This window comes from Phasianus colchicus, chromosome 7 (genome assembly GCF_987193195.1).
Source record: "Phasianus colchicus chromosome 7, bPhaCol1.hap1.1, whole genome shotgun sequence".
Taxonomy (NCBI): domain Eukaryota; kingdom Metazoa; phylum Chordata; class Aves; order Galliformes; family Phasianidae; genus Phasianus; species Phasianus colchicus.
The window spans coordinates 16,661,459-16,689,165 of record NC_143442.1 but is presented as its reverse complement, the minus strand read 5'-3'; positions in this window follow the sequence as shown (position 1 = coordinate 16,689,165).

The window sequence follows — 27,707 nt, the reverse complement described above, 5'->3', positions numbered from 1 at the left end:
TTCTGGAGGGTGTATGCAACAGTTGATGGGAATTTTGGAACAGCACAAGCATGGGAATATCTACAGACACTCCTCCTGGGCAATGGTGTTTTTCTATTTGCCTTTTAAATGCTTCTGTACTTGTTCCAGTAGTGGTCACATTGCCTAAATTGTCCTTTGAAGGATGAGAAGTATTTTCATAAAAGGTTAGAAAGAATGTATTTTCCTTAGCACTGAATTTTGCAGTACAGCATTGTCCTGTCCATTATGACCTGAGTTCTATGAAATAGTGATGCAGCCACAGCCTGTCTGTTTGATTTGCTCTCAGCATGATTTACCACATCATATCACTACAGCCCAGGTATTTCCAATAAATATGGGGCCAAATTCATCGCTGACATATGCAGACGCAATTCCATTGCTATCGATAGAGTTGCATTTGCTCCCACCAAGGTGAATCTGGCCACTAAACTGAAGATTTAGGGGAACGAAGTGGAATTTTGAAGAAAAAAAAAAAAAGCAAAACCCAAAAAACAACCCCCTCTACACCACAACCACTGTATATTAACAAAAAAATAAAGGCAGTACAGATCCATTACCGGGGCAGAAATTTGTAACCCCTGTTTCATGAGTAATTCATGAGAACACACACAAAGGGTATTTCAACAGCACTCATTTTTATTTACCACTGATTACTCCCCCATATCAGTACTGATTATATATAGAATGAAGTGTGGCCCCATCTTGTCGCATTTATTTGAAAAGGCTAGCAACAGTAAGCTGTTATGCCTGCACCCGTAGCTGGGAAAAAGTCTGGACATTAGGGAAATTTAAGTAGGTTTTCTTTAAACCCTGATACTGCCCTGGTGTAAATTCTCACAGAAGACATTGCAGCCACGACAGCTTACACCAGCTATTGAGCTTCCCAGGAAATAATGCAACAAAGCAGCAACGTTAGTGACCAGTAGACAATTACTAAGGGAACACAGATAATTGGAAGAAAATAAATGACCTGGATAGAATAGGGAGTATAAAATGAAGTGCAGGCAAAATCACTGTGCTGGATGCTTTCCAGCAACCCATGTCCCAGGTGCCTTTCTTCCAAAATTTTAAGATCTGCATCAAGCTTCTGTTCTCTGCATACCAGCCAGGAAAAGATTAGAATTGAAATCTGGATATCCACATTTTCTTCTAACTGGAATCATTGACTGTGGAAAACCGTCCTTCTGGGAAAGATGCTGGAGTGCTAGAAATGATGATTCAATTGCCCATTAAGATAATTCCTGGAAGTACTACTTTCTTGAGGCTGTGCTTCCAGGAATGGCAATCACGGCATCACTTCTCTGACAGTGCGATAGGTATCTCCAGAAGTGGATGCAGCAGGTGAATATTTCCAGTTACTGCAAGCAATGCACCACAGGTTAGATCTCCTGGTTATCTTTATTTGCAAAAGCTAACTAATGCAGCATATTGCAATGCTTTGATGATGAATTACACCAATTGTTTTGCAATAAACTGAAGCTCTTCTGCAATCCAGGTAACATTTTTTATGTTCCTATTACTGCTTTTTGTGCTATTAGAGAAGCAGTGAATCTTTAAAGAGAAACTTCCTACAGCTAAAAAAGACATTAAGGGGGAAAAAAGCTGGGAGCCATAGTGACAGGTACAACTAAGGCTGTATCCTTCGGTTCCCTGGAAACCAGTCAAACACTATCTCATCTTGCAATGGTTGTGTCTGATCCTCCGCTTCAGACATCTTCCTAATAATGGCAACTACAGAGGTGACTCTCTGCAAATAAGGGCTTACAGCAACTGGACATCCATCATATATCTCCAGAGCAACATTAGACCACCCTAATGGGTACTCCCGTCTTCATTATGATATTAATTCTCTAAATTTCCAAAGTGATTTCATTTGTAAAATGACAAAGGCTGGCTGCTCAGGAGACAAACTGTTTTCATCCCCCTCCTGCATGCTTACAAAGGCTTGCTTGCTTTAGTCTTTGGGGGAAAAGAAATTTGATAGCATCAGATCTCTTGTGATACACAAGGCTGCCTAACAGCTACACCACCTGCCAGCACTGCATGCCTGCCCATCCAGGCTGAAGATTTCTAAAGCAATGGTTGATGAGGAGAACATGGAGGCTGGTTTGGGAGGGGGCTGGGGGGAAGCTATGCAGAGAGAAAATAGAGGCTGTATAAAATACTCAGTGTGAAAGTGAGGCAGGATTGAGGGTAAGGGTGAGGTCAGAGCCAAGGCTGGAAGCTGAATCAATCTGAACAAGGTTGGTTTGGTTAGATTAGGTAAAAGCATGATTTTCTCCCTGGTGAATCAAAGCCATTGCTGTGGCTACAAATTCACTATCAGCCAACCAAAGCAAATGTTGCACAAAGAAGCAATTTTTTGCATAGCTCCTGATCTCCAAACTCTTGAAGATTAAATAAAATAGAGATTAAATTAAAAAGGAAATCAGTAAACCTGTGACATCTCCAGCACTTGCCCCAAATAGCAACTAACTAAAGTGTCTGAATGAACAATAGTGAGGAAATTAGGAGGTTCTTCCAAGGGCAGCAATAATTGTAACCTGACTGGTGAATGAATTTGGAAGCAATCGAAACAAAACAAAGCATTTAATGTACTGAAAAGTTGAAAAGACACCAATCTCATTAGGCTGTATTCCTCTTTAAGAGAACACCCAAATGACATCCTGAAGGTTGCCTATGTCTGGCTTTCCTTTCATTTACACTCCTCATCTTTCTCTCAACAGAGCTGGGTGTGCATGGGCAGTGGTGCAAGGGGAGCCTGCGCCAGAGCTCTGCTCCCTCTTTCTGGGAAGACCGTCTCTGGCAAGCAGATTGGTTCTGCTTGCTCCTGTGAGTACCCACGTACAACTTCATCCCCTGTTGTCCTCACTCCACTGCCAGTTTTCTTTCATACCAGTTACTTCTTTATCCTGTTACCAGTTAATCTTAGTGGCTGCATGGGGCATCCTGTGCTCTGGGCAGCCTGGTCTAGTGGTTGGCAGCCCTGCACATAGCAGGGGGGTTGAAACTAGATGATCATTGTGGTCCTTTTCAACCCAGGTCATTCTGTGATTCTGTGATTCTATGATCCTGCATTGTAGCTGGCCTTCAGCTGGCATGAAGACAGGAAAATGCCTTCAGGGGAGACAGAGTGCCCACATGCTCCCTGCTGGCACAATACGGCTGCTCAGCATGGGCAGTGACACAGGTGGCTCTTGGAATGATGGTACAGGGCATGGTGTCACCCTGCACAGAGAGTGGCTTCACATTCCAACACAGCCTTTCATCAGGCATCTACTGCAAACTCACCTCTTCATTAATGTTGATAAATGTATCAAAGAGTGACTCCATCTCACACATATGAAAATCTTACTGTAAAACCTCGTTTAAAACTAAATTAATTAGAAGCATTAGCAACATTGAAGAGGATGGCTCTTACTTTCTCCCAGAGGAAGCCTTCGTGTTTAGGCTAGAGTCAAGCTCCATTTTTCTAATTTTCTCTTTCTCTCAGGCCTTATAAATCTTACATCCTTTGCTGAACAACCGCATAGCTTCAGTGGGAAGCTGACTGCCCCTCTCCTTCTTTTCCTCCTCTGCCCTCCTTTCCCAAATCACCAGTAATTGTGACTTAACTTGGCAGCCAGAGGCTGGGCTGGAAGCCATAGATTTGAACCCCCTCTCTCTGAGGAGGTCACTGAACCATAGTCAGTTCACCAGTTTCTGGGTGAGTGCTTTAACCACTGCTATAAAAGACGAGCAGCAGCATCACCACCATCCATCTTCAAAAATTAAAGAGTAATCCAGTTGTCCAGCCCTCGAGGAACAAAGCGCCTGTGAGTCAGAAGGTTTTGCTGTGAACGTGAATGTGAATTACATCTTAATGCTTAACTGAGGGCTGTATGTGCGTGGCTTAGTCCTGTGGGAAATATGATTTTGGGTTATTAGCTTCTCTTCCTCATTTCCTAGTGGGTTTAAACACTGCCTCACTCAACATACTTTCTGCTAAAAATCCTTGATTTCAGTAGCAAATATGCACCACAAAAGGAACCTGATCTTGGAATGGGTAAATTTTACTCCAGAAATTGAGGCTCCTAATTTATTTTTGGTTCTAGCTGTCAGGGCTGAACCCTTTTTCTGCTATATGACCCTGACAGATGACAATTGTCTGATGTTTCTGTATTTTCTTTTAAAATAGATGGACACAGAGATGTTCAGCACCTCTGGGTAACACTTCACTGCCCAGATCTACAGATTCATTTTTCTGTGTTTTAAGTATTCATGAAAAAGACATGATGATCTGTGGTGGGCTAGAATCTGTCCCTACCACTTATTTATATTTTTTGAGATTTTGCATTCCATAGACACAAATTCAAACATGCTGTAAAGATTTGTACTATGATTGCTTGTCTCAGGGATAAACTTGGCTTTATGTTGTATGCTTATGACGTTATTGATGGCCCTCTGGCCTCCAAATTAAATTATCAATGGAAAATTCTCTGTCATTTGTTTCTCAATGTCACATGAATGCAAAAGTATTTTTCTGTGCAGATTCATGGAGAAGACATTCTCGCTTTGCCTTGAACTTTGCCTTTTCTGAAAGAGGTGCAAAACTACTGCTTCTTTCCATCTTCAGGTAAATACCACAATCCCCTTTTTAAGATGAACTCATTGCAGTTGCCATCAATGAAACCTCTACTAACCCCCAAAGTCCTGTTTTTTTTCCCAGATCACAGGTAGTGTTTTGGTTATTGTTCCAGTTTCATGTGAGCCAGTATAAATGCTTTCTGACATCATAAAATTTTGTTTTTGCACCCCATTAGATGCTTCCAAGAGGTTGAAGCTCAAGATTACTATGTCACTTCAGTATGGACAACAGACTGCATGATTCATTAGGGAAAAAGAAAAAAAAATAATCCCTTTCCTTAAGCCTTTTCTCTCTATATTAATCTACTACAAAGCTAGAGCAATCATAGACCTGTGTTTAGGCATTTTTACTGTGGAAGGAAATTAGCTGTAAGAGCTTTTGTGTTTTTTGTTGTATCTACTCTCAGGAACAGGAGGAACATTTCTTAATGGTTTTTTGTGTATGTGTGGTAGTTTTTTTTTTTATGGCGAGGGAAGGCCAGACTCTTAAGAAGTGGTGTGACGTGAAGATTTTGGCATAGAGAATGGCACGTGTTTCCAGCTTCAGGGACAGCAGATCCATGACCACAAGGAGTGGTCTATGCTCTTGATTATGCACAGGAGAGTTGAACTGACCTCTGTTTGCCGAGTTGGGGAGAAGTGAAAATGTGGTGCAAATGCAAATTTAGTATGCTGGTAGGCTAGTTTCCTAAAGGGAAAAATGTAACTGAAAGCCATTTCTGTTTGCTCTCTCCACCCAAACTGTCCCTTTATTGCTGAGCCTCCGGAAGGCACAATACAGTCTGACCGGTGCTCTGCTCTCAGATACCTCTCAAGCAGAAAACAAGTTGTTTGCCATTTTCTTCTCTTGTCAGATCAAACCAATGCACATACTCAATATACCTATCTTGAGAAGTTTTCTTTATTGATGACTCTCACTTTCTCTGCAAACAATATATTTTCTACAGCAACCGTCCAGGTAAATAGGGTTCACTCTGGAAATAGAAGGAGCAGAACCATATGGGAGAGTATAAAAATGAACTGACCTGAACCACGATTCTGAAAACATTGTAAATTGTTTCCATACCTTGACAAATGTTCACACTGGTTAGGAATGCCTTTGTTGTTGTGACTCGTCCTCTTATTGCCTGGCATGTTCCATAGAATAGTTCTGCTACTATGCTAAATTATGACACAGGGAGATAGTTTTACAGTTTTCATCCGGTCTTCCCTGCTATATTGACAGGCTTCTATTATGCTGCCATAAAACCCAATACATGAATGAGCTCAGAATTTGGTCGACTTTGTTTAATGTTTGTTTGACACGTTTTCAATGCTATTTGAACTTCTGCAGTAGTGGGGAGGTGTCACAACTTCAGTGGACTCTGAAACGTGACTGGTTTGGTAGCAAACTGTTCAGTGGCTTTGTGGTGTGCAGGAAAGCATTGCACCCTCTAATGGGTGCCTGGGAACATCTGAAGTAATTTTTACCTCCTCTGTGCATATATACTTTAAGAAGTCATAAATCTATTGCATATACAATAGCTGTGTAGCATAAGCGTCACAGATCCATACAACACATCTCTCTAGTACTGCTCTTTTGGAATATTACCATTCAAGTATAGGGGTATCCTCAGAAAAATATTAGTGGCACACATAATCTACCATTAAAATTAGCAGTTCTGTAGAAAATAGTGAGCGTAGAGCACAAATATATTCCAAATTTGCTGCTGTATTGTCCTGTATTTTTATTAATTTTATATACAATATTTGTTTTCTGCTATTTGGGATGATAATAACAGGAATTACGTCTCCTTCACTAAGCATGCTTTTTTAATATAAATAAGCTTTGTATATGCTAATTAATAATGCATTGCATCTACAGTGACTACTGCATACAGTAACCCTTAGATGGAAAGGACTGGTCCCTTAAAATCCAGAATTGTCAAATATTCTCTGCACATGCTAGTGACATTGCATTTTTAAGAAGGGGTTTTTATTTTGCAGTTCAAGCTGGCAAGCATCTGGGCATGAAATTATGTTTTTCATTTTATAAAATCAGTTAAAATTCTGAAATTAGGGATACCTCATGATAAAACCTTATTAAATGATAATAATAACATTTTACCAAGTGGTGCTGAGAATTTTTCTGAGATGAAGGCAGACATATCCACTGATTCATGAATCTTCAAATTGTCTTCAAATGATGAAGTGTTCAGGTTCCTAGCACAGTAGCTGTGTGGAGTGGCTTTACCACATGGTGATGGGGAAGTGGAATAACACACCAAGCTGAATAGGGCACTGCAGGAGCCAAGGGTGACCTCCTGCCAGATGGACTCACACAGTGTGAGGGGCACAGAGGAAAGAGTGTAGCCTTCAGCTTGAGAGACAATATTATCAGTGTTTGGCTTTCCTGAACCATTCACACTGATTTCCAGTGCAGGAAGAGCAGGTTGATAGTGATTCTATTTACAATTCATTATAAGATTGTAGAAGATTGTTGAAGACAGGAACCACTGACCTCCTATTTCCCTTTCATCTGCAGGAGTACATTCATAAACGATAGTCTGCTGTAAGGACACTGGAGTGTAGAATTATACTGGGCTGCTTCTTCTATGATCTTCTTTATCTTTTGGGTCAGCAACATCACTAATTGGCACTTGACAGCATACTTCCAGATACTACTTGTGAATCTCATAGTGTGTCTGATGGTTGATAAAGAGAAGAATTCACAGATCCATTTTAGTCCATCAAAAACTAGATGCTGCATAGCATGTACCACATCTGGCAATTGATAGCACCATGTTTGCTGAGGTTATCTGATTGGAAGAGCTGCAAGCAATGAATAACGCAGCAAAGCTGCATGTGATAACATCCCCATAGTGAAACTGCATCTGCTGACAGCTTCATGTTTGCTATTTTAATATTCTGGACATTTTAAGTGGAAAGTGCAAAGAAATGCTCCCAATTTCCTGAATGCACTTGCCAGACAAAGATACCCCACAATGCGTTCGATACATTCTTTATTATCCTGCTACAATTTCAAGTTCTTTTGTTTGTTTTTTTTTTTTTGCATTCTAAAATGGTAGGAATTCTTTTTTCTGATGTCTGAATGTATTTGATGTATGGGTTTGTTTTGCAGTAGAACTACTGCAACTTTTCTGCTTATGCCCAGAGAGAAGCACTTCAAAATCTGTTTCTTTTTTTTTTCTTAGTCTAAAATAGTTATTTTTCTGTATATTTTATAAAGTAATCATTTCAGGACACACACACACACACACAAAAAAAAAGTCAGTAACCCTGCTTTTTTAATATTCTCAAAATATAAAAGACACTTTCTGAGAACAGAAGAGCTCTCCATCCTCCAGCATGAGAAATCAAGTAGAGGAGGCAGTAAATCAGCATGGCTGAGCAAGGACCTGCTGGTCAAACCAAGGGATATGAATGTCCAGAGAAGGGTCACCAAGATGCTCAGAGGGCTAATGCGCCTCCTATTATGAAGAAAGGTTGAGGGAGTTGGGTTTGTTTTGCTTGGATGAGAGATCACTATGGGGAGACCTCATTGCTGCCTTCCAGTACTTGAGTACAGCACATATAAACAGGAGGAATTTTTACATGGTCTGATAGTGATCAGACAAGAGGCAGTGGCTTTAAACTAAAAGAGGGGAAATTTAGGTTAGATGTTAGGGGGAAATTATTTACTGTGAGGGCAGTGAGGCAGTGACACAGGTTGCCTAGAGAAGCTATGGATGCCCCATCATTGGAGATGCTCAAAGACAATTGGATGGGGCCCTGGGCAGCCTGATCTGGTGAGTGGCAACCAGCCCTTGATAGGTTGGTGGAACTAGATGATGTTTAAGGTCCCTTTCAACCTAAGCCATACTATGATTCTATGTAGGCTGGCATATTCAAAGAAAGAGTTGTTATCAGTCCTAATAAATGGAAATATTTTATTGTACATGTTCAACAAAGTTAGTAAATTTTAGACTCATTTTACAGATTTCAAATAGTTTTCTCAGATGTGGACATCATACCTACTTACTTACAGGATCTTCAATAGAAAGTAAAAAGCTATGTTACTGCATGCACTAGATTGGATAGCTCTGATGTGCCATTGAATGATGGATGTTCTCATGGCAGCAGAGGAAAATAGCATAGCAGAGAGAAATATTAGTGTTCTGTTGCATATTTTTGTGCAATATAGTCTCTGAATCTTAAATGCCCTAACACTTGCATGCATTTCAGCACTGTGTTCTTATAAGTGCATTACATAAATCTGAATTCCAGGCAGAGCTATGCAGACTGGCAAACCCTTCTTCTCTGAACTCTATTATTTATAAGATTAAAACCCCTGAGGTTTCAAATGGCAGGTTTATTGTCAAGTACAATGTACTTTTCATTCTGAGTGGACAAAAGCCTTTGAGCTTACCTGAGTCTGCATGGAAACCTTCCTGCCTGCCCTCAGTGCTACCACATGTATTAGTGGAGGCCAATCTTTTCTCCAGGGGTGTGAGACAAGCATCCTGTAGGGCCCTCCACCTGTATTACTGATAGGTACCCTGTTGGAGGAGAGCTCTTGCTTTACAAGCATTGGGTGGATGGCCTCCATCCAGGGTTGTGTTAGAGCTAGAAGTACTTAGAAAATGTTATTTGCAGGAAACAGTTATCCACTTAGTTCAGCTTCTAGATTTCTTTGCATTATAACTGCATACAGATGTGACCATTTTTCAAAGCCATTCACTGTATAATGGCATGGGATAGTCACAAATTATTTGCTCTATTGTTATTAATTATTTGGTACTCGTGTGTAGGGATGATTCTTTAAAGTCACAAATCAGTGATTGTTCTCCCTGATCAGTTTTGTTAGTTAAAAAAAGAAAAACAGACAAACAAACAACAACCAGTATAAAGAGGATAGAGGAATTCAAAAAGGGTTCAGAAGGGCTTTTTAAATGTTGCTGATGCAGGTCGCACATTGGCTTATGTAAGAGTATTTCCAAATATTCTAGCAAAGTAAACTAGGATGCAGTCAGATATAGTCAGAAGGAAAGGTTTTATACATTTTCAAATCGAGAAGGCAATTAAGGCTCCTTGGATGGCCATTAAAGACCATAATCTGAGGAATTTCAGCTGAGGCATTTTAAAGAACCATAGTTGGTCTTCCAAAGTGTCAAATGTCTTTCAGATGTGCTCGTGTTAATGAAACATATATTCATCAATCTTTAGAGTGGGAGGTTTTTACAGCTGCTTACCATTGCTATATACGCACATAAAATCTCCTCTCGTTCTCGAATCACAGACAAGGGGAAAAAAAAGAAATATTTTTTTAACTAAAGAAGTTCCTTGAACTGCTCCAGCAAATGATCGCAACAAACTGCTGACCACCCTGTTTGCTGCATGTTTTTATATTCCAAGACTTTTAGAACTTGTGGAGGCACACGAATGGAAACCAGTAAACTTGTGTGAGATCTATCAAACTAACATTCTGTTAGTTTTTGTAACAAAGATAGGAGCTTGTGGGCTTTGGATGGAAGAATGAAATAGGTAAATAATGGTTAATATAAGAAAGGACATACAGTTCTTGTTTAATGGATTAATAGGAGCAATTAACCTTGTAGTGCATTAACATTTTAGGACTGAAATGTGAGTTAGTTTTACATGAAGTGTCCTTGTAAAGGTCAAACTGAATTTTTAAAGAAAATTGAAACTCAAAAGTTTGTATTTTCCATCATTGTCTGTCCAGTGATAGTATGAATGGTCTAAATTCAATACCAGAAAAATTAAATACGGTATGAGATACTTAGCTGATTAGTATTAGAAATTCACATTTAAACTATATTTTGCGGAACCAATAGGTTATTAGTCAGAATATATTTAATTTTATTTTATTCTATCTGTTCTTTATCTTGTGCTTCTTAAGTCCGAAGTGATATAAGTAAATCAAATGTATTATGATTATGCTAAAAGACCACCAGAACCTTTATGTTACATATTCAAGCATACATGCCTTTAGTTAAGTTTAGTCACTTCCATGCGCATGTTTAGAACGGTTATATTTCTTGACCAGCCAAGATCTCGATATAACTAGTAATTATAAATGCTGTGTATAGACAGAAGGGAAATGTAGCATGATCTGGAAGGCAAATCAGAGGCTGTTGTCAGGAATCATCCTCAAAAGTAGAAAGGATTCTAGAGTTAGCACTTCAGGGAGCAAAACATGGATGTTCTTTATTTTTACATGCTATATATATATATATGCACTTACCTTCTGAATTCAGACTTCTGGATGCAATTGTTTTCTCAGTAATACAGTAGGGGATTATTTAGGACAAAAAATTCATTTTCACTGAATATTATCTTTCTGAGCTTTTGGCATACACTATAATTTTCTTTTGGGTGTTTGCTTATGACTTTTCTTATGACTCTTTGTTTAAAAGCATGTGGATGTTTGGTCTGGTTCCTGTTGGCAGTTGCTGTAGACTTTCCAAAGCAGAAGAGTCTGTCAGATGGCTTGTTCATCTCCCTTCTCTCCTACAGCTCTATCAGGTCAAGTTCTTGGCTATAAGAGAGAGCTTCTCACTGAAGCCCAGGAACAAAAGGTGTTGTTCCTTACAGTGCTTGCACATTTCCTGACTGACCTCTTCTTCCTCATCTGATTTGAAAGAAAAGATGCCAACATTGATCTTGGGATGAAGTGCACATAACAACAGTTTTTCCCAGATGATTTTCATCTTTCTCTTCTCTTATTTGAATTCTCATATTTTCTATACAAATTATAATCTCTTGAGGGCAGAAGCTATGTTTCATGTGGCTACAGTGGTGGCACAGAAAGCCAAAAAGGATTTAGAATGCTATTTGTTAAGTGAATAGCTTGCTGACACATAGTTTCAAGTTATTTAATTGGTGTCCCTCTTTTTTTTGTTAAGTCTATTCCACAATTGTTATAAGGCATTTCTTAATGTGTAGATTATTAAGTATTTTTTCATGTGTTCATAATAATTCCATCTGCTCAACTGCATGATTTAGGAGAAATTCTCCTTGTTATGTAGCCTAAATAATCATGTTATCTTTGCCGAGGCCTTGAGTGTCAAAACAGAAAAACAGAATTAAGGAATAGCCAGGAGGAAACTAAATTGCAAGATCTGTGTAAGATAAGGAAAATATCTGAGCATGTTTTTGGCCATTTTTTCATGTATGATTGTATGACAGTAAGAGCCAGCAATCAGGCATAGGACCTGAATACTAGAATCTGTGATAGAGCATGTCTGAAAGAAATTTCAGTCTTAAAAACAAACCAACAAACAAAAAGACAAAGCAGCTGAGGAACTAGACAAAAGGAAAAAAGGTGTTGGTAACGGTGTAGACCACTCATGACTACACAGAGTTGTATGTGTATTGCTTAGAGTTGGCCATTACAGAGTTGTATGTGTATTGCTTAGAGTTGGCCATTACTTGTGACCTAAAGTTTCTTCATATTTATCTTTTATTTTAGAGTAATGCAGATTGTGTAAGCTTCAGAATGTGAATTAGGCTTAGTAAAGGTCTGGAAGGTGAGCTGTTCATTTGCTTCACAGGCTTGGGTTGTTTGCTTGTCTTTTCAGAAAGATTCTTTTATGCATACAACATAATGTCAGAAAAGTCATGGAGATGGATATGGGAGAGATGTGCAGATAAAGAATGGAGGCTGTCCAAAATGGTGGGTAGTCCTCATAATCAGTACATTATATTAAAAAAAAATATGGCAAGTTTTGGAGACCAATAATGGAAGAAGGGAGTTAAAGAGAAAAAATTAATTCTTGAATGAATCCTGTAAGATGCAACAATGGTTTCAAAAGCGGTCTATTAAAGACTCGGTTCATTTATTGAAAATTAGAGCTTTTGATATCTTCAGATCGCATCTCTTTGCAGATAATCTTGAAAAACCTGGATTTGCCTGTACCACAGTAGATTATCATAATATAGATATTTAATGATAGTCTCGTTTTCCAGGTACTGCTGACAGTACCGAGACAGACAAGGTTTGTGAACTTTTCAGAATGGAGTATAGCTCTCTTATGTTTGTAAGCACACTTCACTATTTTGTCACCAAAGATTGAAGATATTCACATTCAAATAGCTAAACCCACATCTCAAAAGCTGATCTACTTTTACATCTTTCTGTACTCACAACAAAGGCAAAGAACAATATTGTTTGTTGGCCTGTTTTTGGTATGTAGCAATGAATCACCTGAAGGAAAACAGTAAGTGCATGAACTTGTCTAATACGAAGAAAAACATCCAGAAAAAAATCTTTTGGTGGCAGTTTGTTTATTGACAGCAATACTCATAGGTAGGGGATCAACAGTAACTGGTAGATCAGCACTTGACTTCTGAGAAGTTTTTGTTAATGAAGTATGAGCATCTAGCCATTTTCCTAAAGAAGTGGGCTTTTCACCAAACCTATCTCTGCAATAAAAGGAATGTTTCACCCCGAAAACTTCTGCTTTCATAAGGTTGTTCTGAGGATGGAGCTAATACTGAATGAGAGAGATATACTCTTTCTGCTGAATTCTCAGAGACCTGTTTTGCCAGGTTTAGAAAACAGCATTCCAGAGATATTCTCTGAAAACCACTTAACATTAGAAATATTTCAGGCCTAAGTAGGGCTTTATCCTTCTAGTCTCCTCTCTCAAAAGTAAGCTCAGCATCCCTTGACTTTTATTCCATTTTATAATGAAACCTGCTGTTAGAGACACACCATTTTTCGTCTTCAAAGCTTTGAAGATAGTTAGCATAGGCAACCTATCTTTGAGTCTCCAGCTCACTGCTCACTCCTGTTTAGATACCTCTCCCTCTCATCTTCCTAAACTCTCTTACTATCCACAGATACTGCTAGTCAATTGGGATATCAAAGATTATGCAGTTTCATTTTTACATGCCTTATGTTTCCAGTTAATTAAACTGGCTTTTGAATTTAAATACAACAATACCACTGAGGCAGTTATAGAAATAAAAGTATAAAAAATGGTTCTGGCATTTGTGCAGCAAATGTTCAAATTAGTGATATTAATGACAGTAATTATTACAGGCAATCTACAAAAAAAAAAAAAAAAAAAAAAAAAAAAGCTCTGGCCAAAATGGGAAAATGTGATTTTTAGAGTCAAATGCAATCATGAGAGAGTATTTCAGGTCCCTAGTGTGCTGTAGTGGTGATGGTGCAAGTGTTCATACATCACTGTGAGTGAAAGGAACAACTTAATCCTACAACTATGGCTGAAGCAAATTCTCTGGCTTTATCTTTTGAGATCTGGTCTGATTTTCAGTAGTGGTATCTGTCCTGTCTGATCTGCAGCATAGTTACAGCTTTACCACGTACCTGACTAAGTGAAAAGGATAATAAGAGGAAACATTTACTTGAAAATTCTCAGTGGTAGCCCCATAATATCAGGGAAGTAGTTTTGGTCCTGCTGCTACCAGAATCGACTGACCATGAGGGGTAAAGCAGCTGTGGTCCAGCTGGAACCACGAATAAGAATGTCCATAGCACTTGCTCAGTGCTATTTTTGCATTCTGAATGGAAAACCAGTTATGAATTCGGAAATATCAAATGAAGTTCAGCTAATTACCATGTTATATCAGATCAAATTTCTAATTATTTCTTCAATCAGCATTTACTGTTTGACTGAGTCACAATAAAGGTTTCAGGAATATGGTGAAGCTGTGCATTTATACCTGTGTTTATTACAAATCTGTGCACAGAGCTCTACCTGCAAAGATACTTGTCAGTCAAACAGATGTCCCCATATTAATTCTCTTTTTCTAATTGGGAAATGGAGGTGAGATAGCATTCATATCATGTGAATGACATATGTCTGAGCTGAAGCCGAATCACCACGCAGATTTATTGTAAACAGAAAACAAATCTGTGTAAAAGTGGAGTTGCATAAGTCTTTGCTTGTTCATTTAGAGTTGAAAGAAAAGTAGCAGCAAAATTTGTGGGAATACTGGCCATACTGAAGGCCTAATTATGGGACAATTATATTGCCTACTTTCTAAACGTTGTTAATTTATATGTTTGCCTGGTGTATGGAAGTATATACATGGGTCTGTAATTTGTAGATATATTCCTTTAGTCATTAATTACCACTTTTAGCTCTAGCATTTTAGCAAAGTTTACATTAAAAATAAAAACAAACAAATAAAGTAAACAAACAAGTAAAGTACACAAACAAACAAGTACAGTAAAGTAATATCTCCCTATAGGAGCATAGGAAATGGTAAGGAAACACATATCTAATGCAAAGGAAAAGAAAAAAAAAAAAAAAAAGAAAAGAAAAGAAAAGAAAGAAAGAAATACTACAATTACAAAAAAAGCCCCACAAACTTGCCTTAATAAAATGTATCTGCTTTTTTTCTCGGAATTGAAGATCCACTTGGAATCTGAGCCTTTATGAAAATTCCTTTTTTGTACAAATTTGCCCAATCAAGCTCATCTTTACATTGGACTTGTTGTGAATAATGGTCTTATTATTAAATCCCCGTTGTTTTTATCCATTTAGTTTCTTAACAATTTCACTGCATTTTTTCTCCTTTTTTTTTTTTTTTTTTTTAATTTAAAATGATGCTGTATTTGTTAGAAAAAAAAGCAAACATTCATATATGCAAATATGTCACAAATTTAACAAATGCTACACATTATACAACTGTCATGTTATCATGTCCATAACTTTAAAGCCTTGCTTTGGTACAAATGAACTGGTAGCAGGAGAAGTTGTGTCAGGTTGTCATTGACTGCTAAGAATAAGAATAACTGCATAATTGCACATTTTATTCTATCCAGATAAAGATGTCTTTGAATTATCTATTTTTTCCAAGGCGTATTTAAAAAGTATAGGAAGGAAAACATGAAAATATACTGCTTTTTGAAGCAAATTAGCAGTAAAAATGAAGTAGCAAAATATTTCCCTTTTCCCTGCTGGCTTGTAACTAATGTGGGTTTCTTGAAGTTTTACAAGCCCACAAAAAATGATAAATATGTTGGAAAAAGGAAGGGAAAAATGAAAGAGTAAGCTGACCATATAAAGTAGCTGATGTAAAGATGGAGAGACATAGCCATAGAAACTAGTCACATAAATAGTCATGAAATGAAAAGTTTCAGATTTGTATTGAAGTAAAAAAAAACTACTTAGAGAAAGGCCAACAGGCCAGACTAAATAATCCTCGACTTAACGTCCAATTCTGAATCACATATTAGCTGCAGAGATTTTAATGTAAATATGCCATTACACTGTCATTACAGTGATCAGGCTGCATGGCTCACAGGTCACATCTCAGCCACTGTTAATTTTGCAGGCAAAAGCTTTTTTTCTCTTGAAATGTTAATAACTTTCTATTAGTTAATGTAGCGTGACTAAAATTCAGATTAGATATAATTCATTTTAATATCTGTGACTGGCTATCCCGATCATTTAGCAATGGTTTCCAGCTGAATACAAGATGCTAAATTGGACTCATTTGCATAGCCCTGTTAAAGCAATGCCATTCTCTAAATGTAGGCATCTTGAAATTAATTTAAAAGATTTTTTTTTTCTGGTTTTGCTACCAGGATAAGATCTTTTGCTAACAACTAATTGAAGTTACTATAAGCCTAACACACATCTTTTTCCTTCTTTTCTCAGGAACAAATGACTAGTTAATATCATTAACTAGGGAAAAAATAGCCTCAGTTCTTCATAGAGTATAAAATGGTTGAACGTGGGAATTGTGGACAGACTAGCCATCACTATTTGTAAGCTTTGAAATTAATATGGTTTCCTACTTTTAAGCACACTTAGCTACATTGTTGTATATCAGAAGTTAGCACTGGAATGACCTTGAAATGATCACTGAATCCATTGAGTTTGTTTAAAGATCTGCTCTAAAACACATGTACATTTAAGGTGCAGTTCAGCTAAACTGGCCAGTTCTGGGGACCTTCACCAGTTCCTGAAAGAGTTCAGCACACTGGAAAATGTAGGTTGTTATTAATCACTAATATTCTTCCCTTAATATGCACATATAACACAATTTAATGGTAATGGGAGATACATTAGCTCCACAAGGAGAGAATGGCTGTCCAACTTATCACACCCTATCTTTGAATGTATTTCAATAAGCATATATGCGGGGGTTTTCTGAGACAATGACTTGATGCAATTGTAAAGAGGGATGACTAGAAGCCTTTTTCTTTTAAATTAAATGCAAACAAGTAAAGAAGTCTATTATTAATATTTGTCAGTATGAACCACGTATGTGGCTTATAGTATATATCCATGTATCCTATTGAAAGTAGTGTCTTCTGAATACTAATTAGACACTCACATGCACAAGGACATAAATCAACAGTGGCTTTTTTATTATTTGCATTATCACAGTACCTAAAAGTTGTTGTGGTGGAGCTTGGAACCCTGTCACATTGGTGTGTGTACAAACATGCGGTCTCCCATCCCGAGGAGGATCAAAATAACTCCGCAACTGCAAGAAGAGAGACAGTTCTTCCCCTTAATTTACATACATGAAACCGAGAACAAGGTCAGAAAGAAATAGAATAATGAAAGTGTCATGGACTGACACTGCATCAGATTATGTAACTGTAAAATTTTACATGCTTCACAGTGAAGGAATTTACCAATCTTTAATTTAAAATAATTGAAGAATGTGAGAGAAATAGTTGAGAGTGAAAATGGTGGTTAATATGCTTTCATGTTTCTTTACAGCTCCAAAGTGTTTGATGCCTCTGTGTTATAAAGCACAAGGCTCCATGGCTGTCAGTGAGATCCTAAGATTGTTTAGCACTGTCTTCATCCAGCAGTTTGCCAAAAACCTTTTCAACAGTTAAAATTAAATAAATAAATGAATAAAATAACATAAATTAGGAGTAAAAATTATAAAGGAAATATTTTACATAACACATAGATTCACCAATAGGATATAAAATTACTGCAATTATTTTCATAAAGTTGTTAAAAGCACAGTAGCTATTTTTTTAAGGGCATGGATTTGAAGTAAGAAAATCATGATGGAAGCCTGTCAGCCCTGACACCCTGTGTCCCTGGGAGAAGGCAGTGCGACCCTGGTATGACCTCACCTGAGTACCAGATGCAAGACCACAATAGATGGGGTAGGAAATTGTGGGATGATAATGTCAAATCTCTTGATCTGCTAATGTATACATACTTAAATATATGTAACATCTCTTTGCCTTTCTGTCAGCAGGGAGCTTTTTCAGACAATTTAAATGTGATTGTCTCTATCTCCTACACTTTCACTTTAAAAAACAATGTGTTCTGGAATGCTTTGTCTGCTTAAGTTTAAATGACTACCGGCACTTTCATGGGGAGTCTTATCTGATCCTCAGCTCAGTTTTCTTCTCTCAGCTGGTCATAAAACTACCCATCAAGCTCATGAAAATGCTTATGTGCAGCAATGTTGGACAGATGTGCTTTTGCATTTGTAATTAATTTGTACCCTTTCTACATGGGAATGAAATGTCATGTTCAAAATTAACAGATAAAAGTATATATCTTTCATTATAGTATAACCACTTACAATCCAGTTTCTCTATCATAGTTGTTTTTTTTTTTTTCACAGAAATTACGGGTTACTTTTTGTTGTTTTTGTAAAAAGTTTATTTACAATTATAATAATGACAAATAAATTGATTTCTGCTTGGATAAATATTAACCTTTATGTAATTGCTGACTGGTATTGTGATATTAGATATAAGAAAGCCTGAATCAACAAATTATAACATCCATTACAGCATTAAGGAAGGGTATAAATAAGACCTGGACATTCCCAATTTTGGGAAAGTTTAGAATTTTGTTGATGGCCTGCACAGAACCCAAGAAATTGCTGAGACTGGCAATGTTCTCCAGACTGTGTTTGTTCTGGTCCGTCTCTTTAGAAGAGTGACAGACAGGATTGCTGTTAAATAAGCACCAATAAACTTCTTAGTTGAATGGGGAGAAGAAGGTTATTTGTAAATATTTTAATTGTCTCCACTTGGGCTGGGAATAAAAAAGCTTACAAAATGGCACCCACAGTCTCAGAGCACGTCAATCTATATTATCTTGTCAGTGAATGAAAGAATTTATGCCCAACCCAATTTTATGTTGTTCAAGTGTTTCTATTTTCATCTCTTTTAAAATTACATGATACTTCTGTTTTACAGAAACCAACTGGTGACTGGATGTCAGCAATTCACTGGGAAGAAGAAAAGCAGCAATAACTACTGGCTGGAGTGGACTGAGATAAGACATAAGGGCTGGATTTGGATTTGAATCTATGGTGACTAACCCCAAACCCCATATAGCTGTACTTCTTGCTTAAAGGGCTTTTATTATTATTATTTTTATTATTTTTATTTTTTTTTAACACAGTCAAAAATTCTCTCTTTCAGAATCATAGACAATATGGTGCTCCTTACTGTGGTTAATGGGAAAGAAAATGTTACATTTACTCCAGGTATTTCCATACAGGAAGTGCTGTGGTAAAGAAATGAGTTGATTGGCTGGTTGGTTTTCATAATCTGAAAGATGAAAAAAAAAACTGAATTGTTTGGAGCTATCTCAATTGAGCTTAAATAATCTCACTATAGCTCTAAATAATCCAAGAGGATTTCTATCGATCATTCCCTCAGTCTAAAAAATACCACTGACTGACTTGGAAAAAAGCAAGTGTGAGGATGTCAGGACTAGTTTGTAGATATTTTATTAGTAGAAGAAGAAACTAAATTCAGTGGATAAATTATGCATTATAAATTATTCCCCCAGGATATAAATTGTAACATTATTGTACTGTAAATTTCTGAGCTATATTTATGCCCTTGTTTGGCCAGTCATCAGACAGAAACAGAACAAAACACTATATGTAAGCACTTTTCCTAGGGCTTTTCCAGTACAAGTTCATAGGTTAGCAGCCATTCTTGCATGTTATGCATCCAACCAACCTGCTGCCATCTACTTTTCCTCAAGAAAGGTGCCTTCTTTCATGCTGTATATGGCACAAAGACCTCTGTGGCTCTCTTCTGGACTCAAGAGGGACATTACTGCAGCTTCCCATATCTAAAGTCTATGTTGAAGTGCATAGGTCAGAGAATTCTCCAGCCAAGGGCTAATGCGGCTTGTTGTGCCTTTGAGATTTCTGGTTTACGAACACAGTCCTTGCAGTGTGACTCTGTGGCCACACAAAGAAACAGGCCCTTTATGCTGCATTTGAAAAATAGCATCCTTTGTCTACCTCTTAAATTGTAACTGGAATATATAGTGAAGTGCACAGCTTGTCTTTTTTTTCTAGATCTATATCCTCTAGGGCACTGAACTGAAGTTACTTGTGTCTCAGATCAAAGTCATTTCACTTAGAAACTCAGGTTGAGCTTGAAGGCACAGTCTCTTAAGTGAAGGTCAATGGTTTATCCATTACAGCACCCAACCCCAAATTATTTTTGCAATTAGTAATATTTATATCTGTTTTTATAGTGTAAAAGAATAAAGAAAGGATAGTCAGCATTTTCAAGAAATACAAGTTAAAGGTGTCCTATCATTTAAAATGATATATCATGTTAGAAAGGAAACTTAAAAGCTGGCATATGCAATCTAAAATTAAATACAGATTTTGAATTTCAGGCTGTGAAGCTAAAAAGATCAAAGGAAACTCTTTACAGTTCTTTGGAATTTGGTATTATACTTCCCGGGAGGTCATTTACTCCCATAATTTAGTCTGACTTATTTTGGCTTCAGTTCCATTAAAAGTATGTAGCAAAAAGAGGGCCTCTTTTTACTTTAATTTTTAACTGCAACCTGTCAGTTAAAGGGGAAAAAAGAAAAAAGTGTCTGGAAGAGGATGATCTACAGAAGTACTAATAGCTTTCAAATCTTTTGACTTTTTGAGCCTGATATGGCTAGAAACTTATCTGGAAAGATTGTATTTTAACCCTTTTGACTGTTCCTGGACACAATGTGCGCTTTTATTGAAAGGGAACTTATTCACTGCCCTTGAACACATATTCCGTCATTTTCACAGTAACATCTTCCTTAACTGCACTGTCTTGCCTTGTCGGACACAATAGTAGTAGGACCCCAAGTTTAAGGTTCCTAAAGGCATGCATCAAAAGCATGCCTATCATAAGTCAGCAAAGTATCCAGTTTTCCTACTCTCTGGAGAAACCAAAAATGAGGATACCTGCTGTGATGTGAAGGCAGTGCTGATGGGTCTGAACAGACTAAAATGTAGTCTTACTTCACTGTATTTTGGAATCAAGAAGTGCAGGGTAGTTCCAAAAGGATGACAAAAATTTTAAAGAACTTTTGCCTTTCAGAAAAGATGTGGTATAGATAGTCTTGAGGCTATTATTTTTAACCTATTCCAGTGCAACCAGGCCTTATAAACAAACAAACTAAAAAAAAAACAACCAAAACAAACAAACAAAAAAAAACCCACAGGTGCTTTCAGTTCTGAGACAGTGTTAAGACCACCTGGCAGCAGCAGGAGAGGATGGTCCAGGAGTGTGCTTTCATGTTCCGCATTAGCACTAATCCTTTCTCACTGAGGAATGAAAGGAGATGGTACAACAGCTGAACTTCTCATCTGCAAGAGGCTGGCTTTGGCCAGTTTTGAGGACAGAGGAAGAGACAGGGAACGGGGCAGAGATATCCAGTCTGTAAAAGACTTTGCTTGACATTCAGGCTTTTAACTGATCCTAAGAGAGTCCCAGCAAAACCACCCAACAGCTGTATGATCTCACTGCATTGTAAGATGCACTTGTGTATGCTAGATGCTTACATATATATTGCTTTGCTTTTGGTTTTGACCACATAATTTAACTATTTTGTACTTATTTCAGTGAGATACACACAGTTAATCAAGAAGCATGCATTTGATGGAGTTCATCTCTCCTGCCTTCATTTACTTTCTAAATTGCTAGAAGTTTTTGAATGTTTCACTCTCCCTGCTTTCCCTTTACTGCAGTATGGTAAATAAAAGTAAAAAAAACAAAAGTAGTATTAAACCATAACAAACATGATGGACTGTCTTGTTTCGGGTGTTCGCAAAAATTAGGACGCTTACTGTTCCATTACAATGGACTAATGATAATCTAGTGTTCACCAAGAATTTCTCAACAAGATATATGTTTGAAAATATCTTCCTGTATGATTAACGCTTTTTAAAACACAGCTGTTTCCATCTGACAACCAAATAGATATGAAATTTTACAAATGCTTTTTTGCTTTTTTTTTTTTTTTTTTTTTGCAACCAAGAGAGTAGTGGCAGCAGAGAGGTTAATTCTCCTCTTTTCATGCAGGTATCTTCTTAGAAGAGAAGTGATTAAAGGAGTTTCTTTTTTGGCATAAAAGTGTTTTTCTAATCTTGTTGAAGTGCCTAAAATGTGTTTGAAGAGCCAGATAAAAGCTTGGACTTTTTATTTAATGAGTTATCAGTTATACGTTCCACTGTTTATTTTGCTCTGTCATTGAAACATATTTTCTTAAAATGTCTTTTTCTCTCCTGCAGTCAATAGGCAGTAATGATGCAAGACATACAGGATAAATTTCAACATCAGGTACAAAAGAATAGCTCTCTCCCAGACTCATACCATTGCAAAGACAAAGCCAGGAAGGGATGACTCATTTTAAAAAACATTGAGAAAATCTTAATTTCTTAGAGATACTTGGGATAACAACAGATTTTGTGCATACTTGCTTAGCAAGTTCCTGAAGTGTTTCTGTTCATTTACTGTTGCCAAGATTCTCATCTCCACAGTATTCTACTGGTTATTCTCTTTCTCTCTCTCCTCTCTTAATAATTTGGATTAAAATTTTGTTTATTTAATTAGGCATCAAGTACTAACATGCAATAGAACATTATTTTGATTATAAACAAAGTATCACTTACTTTAAATCACAGACTATAGAAATCCTACCTCCAATGCTAGAAGGGGGAAAAAACTCACTACAGTCAAGCAAACCTCTATCTAAAGAGATTAACATTGTACCGTGCTGCAAAAGTTCTCTGCTGTTTTTAGATCCCTCAGTGGAAAATTAGACCAAGTTTATTGAACTAAAGGCATACATGTGATAAAGACAGCTCTCTGTTCTCACAAAGGTATCGACTGCTCCTATCATCATAGGATTCCACAGTATGCTTTACCACTGGGGATGGAATAGATCCAAAGCAGAGGAAGAAAAGCTGTCTGAGCACATGCAGAACTTCCCTGAACAGCAGTGGCTTTTTGTGCTTCTACCATGTATTTGAAAAACCATTATGACCAAAAAAATCCAAAGTCAGAGCTAATATATGGAAAATGAGGCTTACCTGTGATCTCCAAAGACCATGTTCTCCATTGAGTAGCACACATTCTCTGGCATCAAGTGTCTGCAATGTTCTGCCTAAACCTGGGTATCTGAAGGGTTCATCTTCAGGAAGCACACAATAGACATGTTACAATGGCTGTTTAGAAGGTTTACTGAAGCATGGAATTTTGTTGACTTGGAAAGAAATAAGATAGCCTAGAGTGTTAGCAAAGTTCTAATTGTATCTAATCCTCACAGAAATAGCTAGGCATTACATTAACTCTGCTAGTCTCAGAAACAGATTCTTTGTGTTAAGCATTTCTTTTTTTCACTATTGCTCAGTCCTCTTCATCTAAACCTGGCTGCCCTCTCTTCCCCTAGAAATTGCAAGAGTTGGAAGGCGCAGCAGTCCAGCTTCGGTATCCATTGAGATCAAAACTAAAGAAATGGACCCATCTCTATTCAAAATGAATTTCTTTCATACGAAAAACACAAAGGAAACTGAAGCTACATTTCTAAATACTGAAAAGCAAAGAATAAAGGTGACTTTTCCCTTAAAGTGTTCTATGCCAACGTCATTTAGTGCTTTGGCAAATCCCAGGATATTCTAAGAGGACTAGTTTAGGGTAGTAAGCCATGCGCATACCTTTTCATTAGCTGCTTATTTTCAAACAGAGGCCTACAGAAATTCCAGTGCTCTGAACCCTCACAGGGGAATGAAGCAAACAGAAAAGATCTTGTTAAAAGTGTCCTTCTCCAAAGACTACTTTTTTCCCTTTTTTTAAGTACTCTTCTCTGGGAAAAGAGAAACTGGGTTTAGCTGAATATGCCCACTGTGCCAACTTCCAGTACTTTCTTGTATTTGTCAATGGCACCAGCCAGTTTTGGCATCACTCCCTGTTTGTCTATGACTAGGGTACCTGAAAGGAGGCTGAAATAGTAGACAGGGTCACTTCCATGGGTAGATTTCATGAGATTGCACTCTCTATGTGCATGGCTTCTGTTTCTCCTGTGTATACCAATGATTAACTATGATTAGTATTTAGTTACACAGAAGCAGTGCTTACACAAGGTTAGTGCCTTGCTCTTGTGTTCTGCTTTCTGTCACTCATCCTTCAACCTGGAGTCCTCTATTTAGCATTACAAGTACCTTGAATATTCTTCTGTCATCTCTAACAACCCCCACTCTGCTTTGTTCTATGGTCTTTTTGAGCATCTTTGATAGCTGATTTTTTCCTCTCCTTACCGTTTTTCCTTCTTCATTAAAATAACATTTTAAATCCTTTCTTTTCTCCCTTAGAGACAGCTTTTTTCTCTTCTTTTTTTCCCAACCTTTTCTCACCTCTGAGAAGTTAAAGTTGCCGAGGTGAATATTCTGTCTTGTCAGTCCAGGGGCTCTTTCTTCACAACTGTGTATCTACTATCTTGTTCTCCAAACTTCTATCACAAACTTTTACAATAATAATATATAAATAATTATTGTATTGCATTTTGTACTTGTATATGGATGATAGCTACAAGCAGATATTAACATGATATTGAGATTGTAGTATTATGCAAGGAGAATGACATAATTTAAGCAAATCAATAAGGGTTAATAAAACCTAGATCTTGTCAGAGTAATTTGATATGTATTGATGAGAACTTTAGGATGTTATACAAATGTAGAAAGAAATAGTTTTTATGTAAAATTTGATTTGATTTCATGAAACATTTTATTACAAAACTTGAATATTACAAGATTAATATGGTACATACTAAATATATTAAACATGACATTGTTCTTAAAAATGTAGTTGCAAATAGTGAGCTCTCCACTGAGTACACATATTTCTAGTGTGTTGTTAATCTGTTTTTATCTTAATTCATGGTGTAGAAGAAAACCATCACAAGTTGCAGACATTGCTAAGACTATTAATGCAACATATAAATAAGAGATTACGGAATAATGAAAATTCTTAAAGGATACATTAAGAACAATTGAGTTAGGCACAACCAAATTGCATTTCAGTGAAGGTAAGATCATACAACGAGATACAAAAAAGTATGTGGGGGATGCATCAAGAAGAGTGTACTTATCCAGGAAAAGTTACAGTGAAAAAATTGGCTGGAAGGTGAAGCATGATTTGTCACTTCTGTGAAAACTGTCAGTATGAACCTGAGCCAAAAGGTCCCACCTTACACTCGTTGAAGAAAAACAGGTCTGTGAGCAGGAATCTCCACTGCCTTTTAGGTGAGCCATTGACCTCTCCGGAAATACCATGTCTTGTTCCAGAAACCAGATTTGTAGAGATGCAGAACAACACAAGAAGGATCTGAGAAGGGACAGGAGTATGATTAGAAGACAAATAATCTATTGTATACTGGGAAACTCAGAAAGCACTGTCTCAATTCATCAAAGTAAAAATTAAGCACTGATTTAATTGCAGTCCTTAAGTGTGTATATGAAACAGAAATGTGATAATCTGTGCCTCTTCAGTCTGATTAATAAAAAGACAACAGTATTCAGTGAATCCAAAGGAGCTTGTAAAATCTTGATTGAAAAAAAGTGTATCTTTTCCTGGCAAGGACTGTTAATCATTGAAAAAAATTATGCAGAAGTGTGGTAGTTTCCCCATGATCAAAAATTTAAGCGTTTGAGCTGTTTTTTTTTTTCTCCTGAAGAAAGTAAGAGCAAGACAGAACTGAAAGAAATTGTACTATATACAAGAGGTCAGACAAGATGTTTGGATGTTCCCTTCTGTTTTCACAGCTTACGAGTCTGGGCAGGAACTTGTCCAAAGAATTTATAATCTTGTCTTCTATGGGATTACTCATATGCTTTAAGTTGAACAGGTGTTTAAGTGATTTGCTGGATCAGGGCCAAACAGAGCTAGGCTGGTGGCATGCCATTTCAGTGCCCTTTCTGCAGCTGTGGCAGAGCAGAACTTCAGGCTGGTATACTAACAGCCATCATATTGCACCAAGTAATAGGCTTAGAAAACAGCATAGATTAAATGGTACAACCAGGACTAATTTTGAAAGGAAGGAAGTACTGAACTGAAACGTGGTACTACAAATACATGAATATTACAGCTTTGTGGCTCAACTGAGATCAACTGATTAGAGATTTCTGGAGACCTATGTGGAGTGTACTTTACAGCAGCACCATCTTTTCAGGTAGATGCTGTGCTAAGGTAGGAGTTATCTTCAAATAAATCGTATACACAGTACTAGACTGTTCTAATCACTTCCTTAACTGATGCTGCTACAGTGGTATTAAATGGTTGTGTAGACAGCTCTTGGTAATATACATCAGTGATTGTGGCTTTCTTCTTTTTGTTAGCTTTCTCAATCTCTATTCTGTGTAATAACTAGTTAAATGATCTGATTTATGTGCACAGATGTAGGATTATGTCTAGGCAAAGGACACCTGAGAATTTTACATAATTTATCTGGCTTTGATGTGTAGCAGATCAAAATAAAGTTCTTAAAGGAAGATATGGATGGAAAGGGCCTGCTAAAAAACATATAATCTTACTGCAAGAAGTTACTGACTTTTTATCTGACAACTTTTGCGCTGTTTATCTTACTCTCCTTACACACATCATTGCTACTGCCTGATAAATGCTTTCTTCTTGTCATTATCTTTGCAGATTTCCCCATTTATCTACTAATGTTCTGCCAATATGCTAATGGAGAAGAGCTGGTCTTCACGTCTTGCAGCTTTATTACTTTAGCTTAATTTAGCTTACTTAAAATTGTGTGTTTTACACCTCAAAATGGTATGTTATTTCTGTGTGAGGAGCTAAATGCCTTTCCTCCTCCTGTCATCATGGTTTCAACTGACAGCAGTATCTAAGTGAAGTAAGTTTGGAAATTACATTTGAAACTATACAGGTCTTTTGGAGAAATTCTGGTTTCAATCAAAATAAAAATGAAAAACACTGTAAGGTATGGCTTGGCAAAATGATAATTCATATAAAATAACTGTAGTTCACATTTAAGGGGTACTGCCTCGCATCTCAGGATAACCCCAGCAAACAGCATCAGGTTTGCGAACTTCTGGTTAACTTCCTAGTCACATTCTGTACTGCTATTGCTGCTTTAGATGAAGTAGTGGAGCTGGAGATGTGAAGACCAGATAGTTTCTAAAGTGGTTGGGCAAATATTTGGTGAATGTCTAGGCTGTGTTTTTCAGAAAGGTGCCTAACGTGCAGACAATCTCAGCAATTTCAGAGTGGTTTCTGGGGTGAAGAGAGGTTTGCTAGCTGCTCTCTAATAATGCTGTCTTTGTACAGCTCCTCAGAGGGCCACAGCAAGCCAGCATGCACAGGGCAGTCCTGTTCAGAATCACCTTGGATAGGGGCTCAGGGCTGAAAGAGCAGCAATAACTCTAATTCCTTAAAATGCCCATCTCTCTCAAATGCCATGCTGCACAAAACACAGAGATTGGTGCTTTTAAAGCAGGCACGCATTCTTTTGCACCTCCCACTCCTACAAAGATAACTGTAAAAATCTTTGGGTTTTGTTGTTTGTTTAGAAGCCCTCAAGCGTCTCCCTTGGTGGGTCTGCATGTATAGTACAATTATGCATGCATTAGACACCAAATGAAAACAAAAGGCATTTAACATTAATTACAGTGGAAAGTCACCGTATTGTGATCATACACAGCTCCGCTATTGCTGCCCAGCTAGATATCCCACTCTCATGCAAACAACAGAGCCAAATTGAATTACATAAAAAGAAGCTACATACTGACTCCCAGCAGTATGTTTTGACAAAACACTTTGT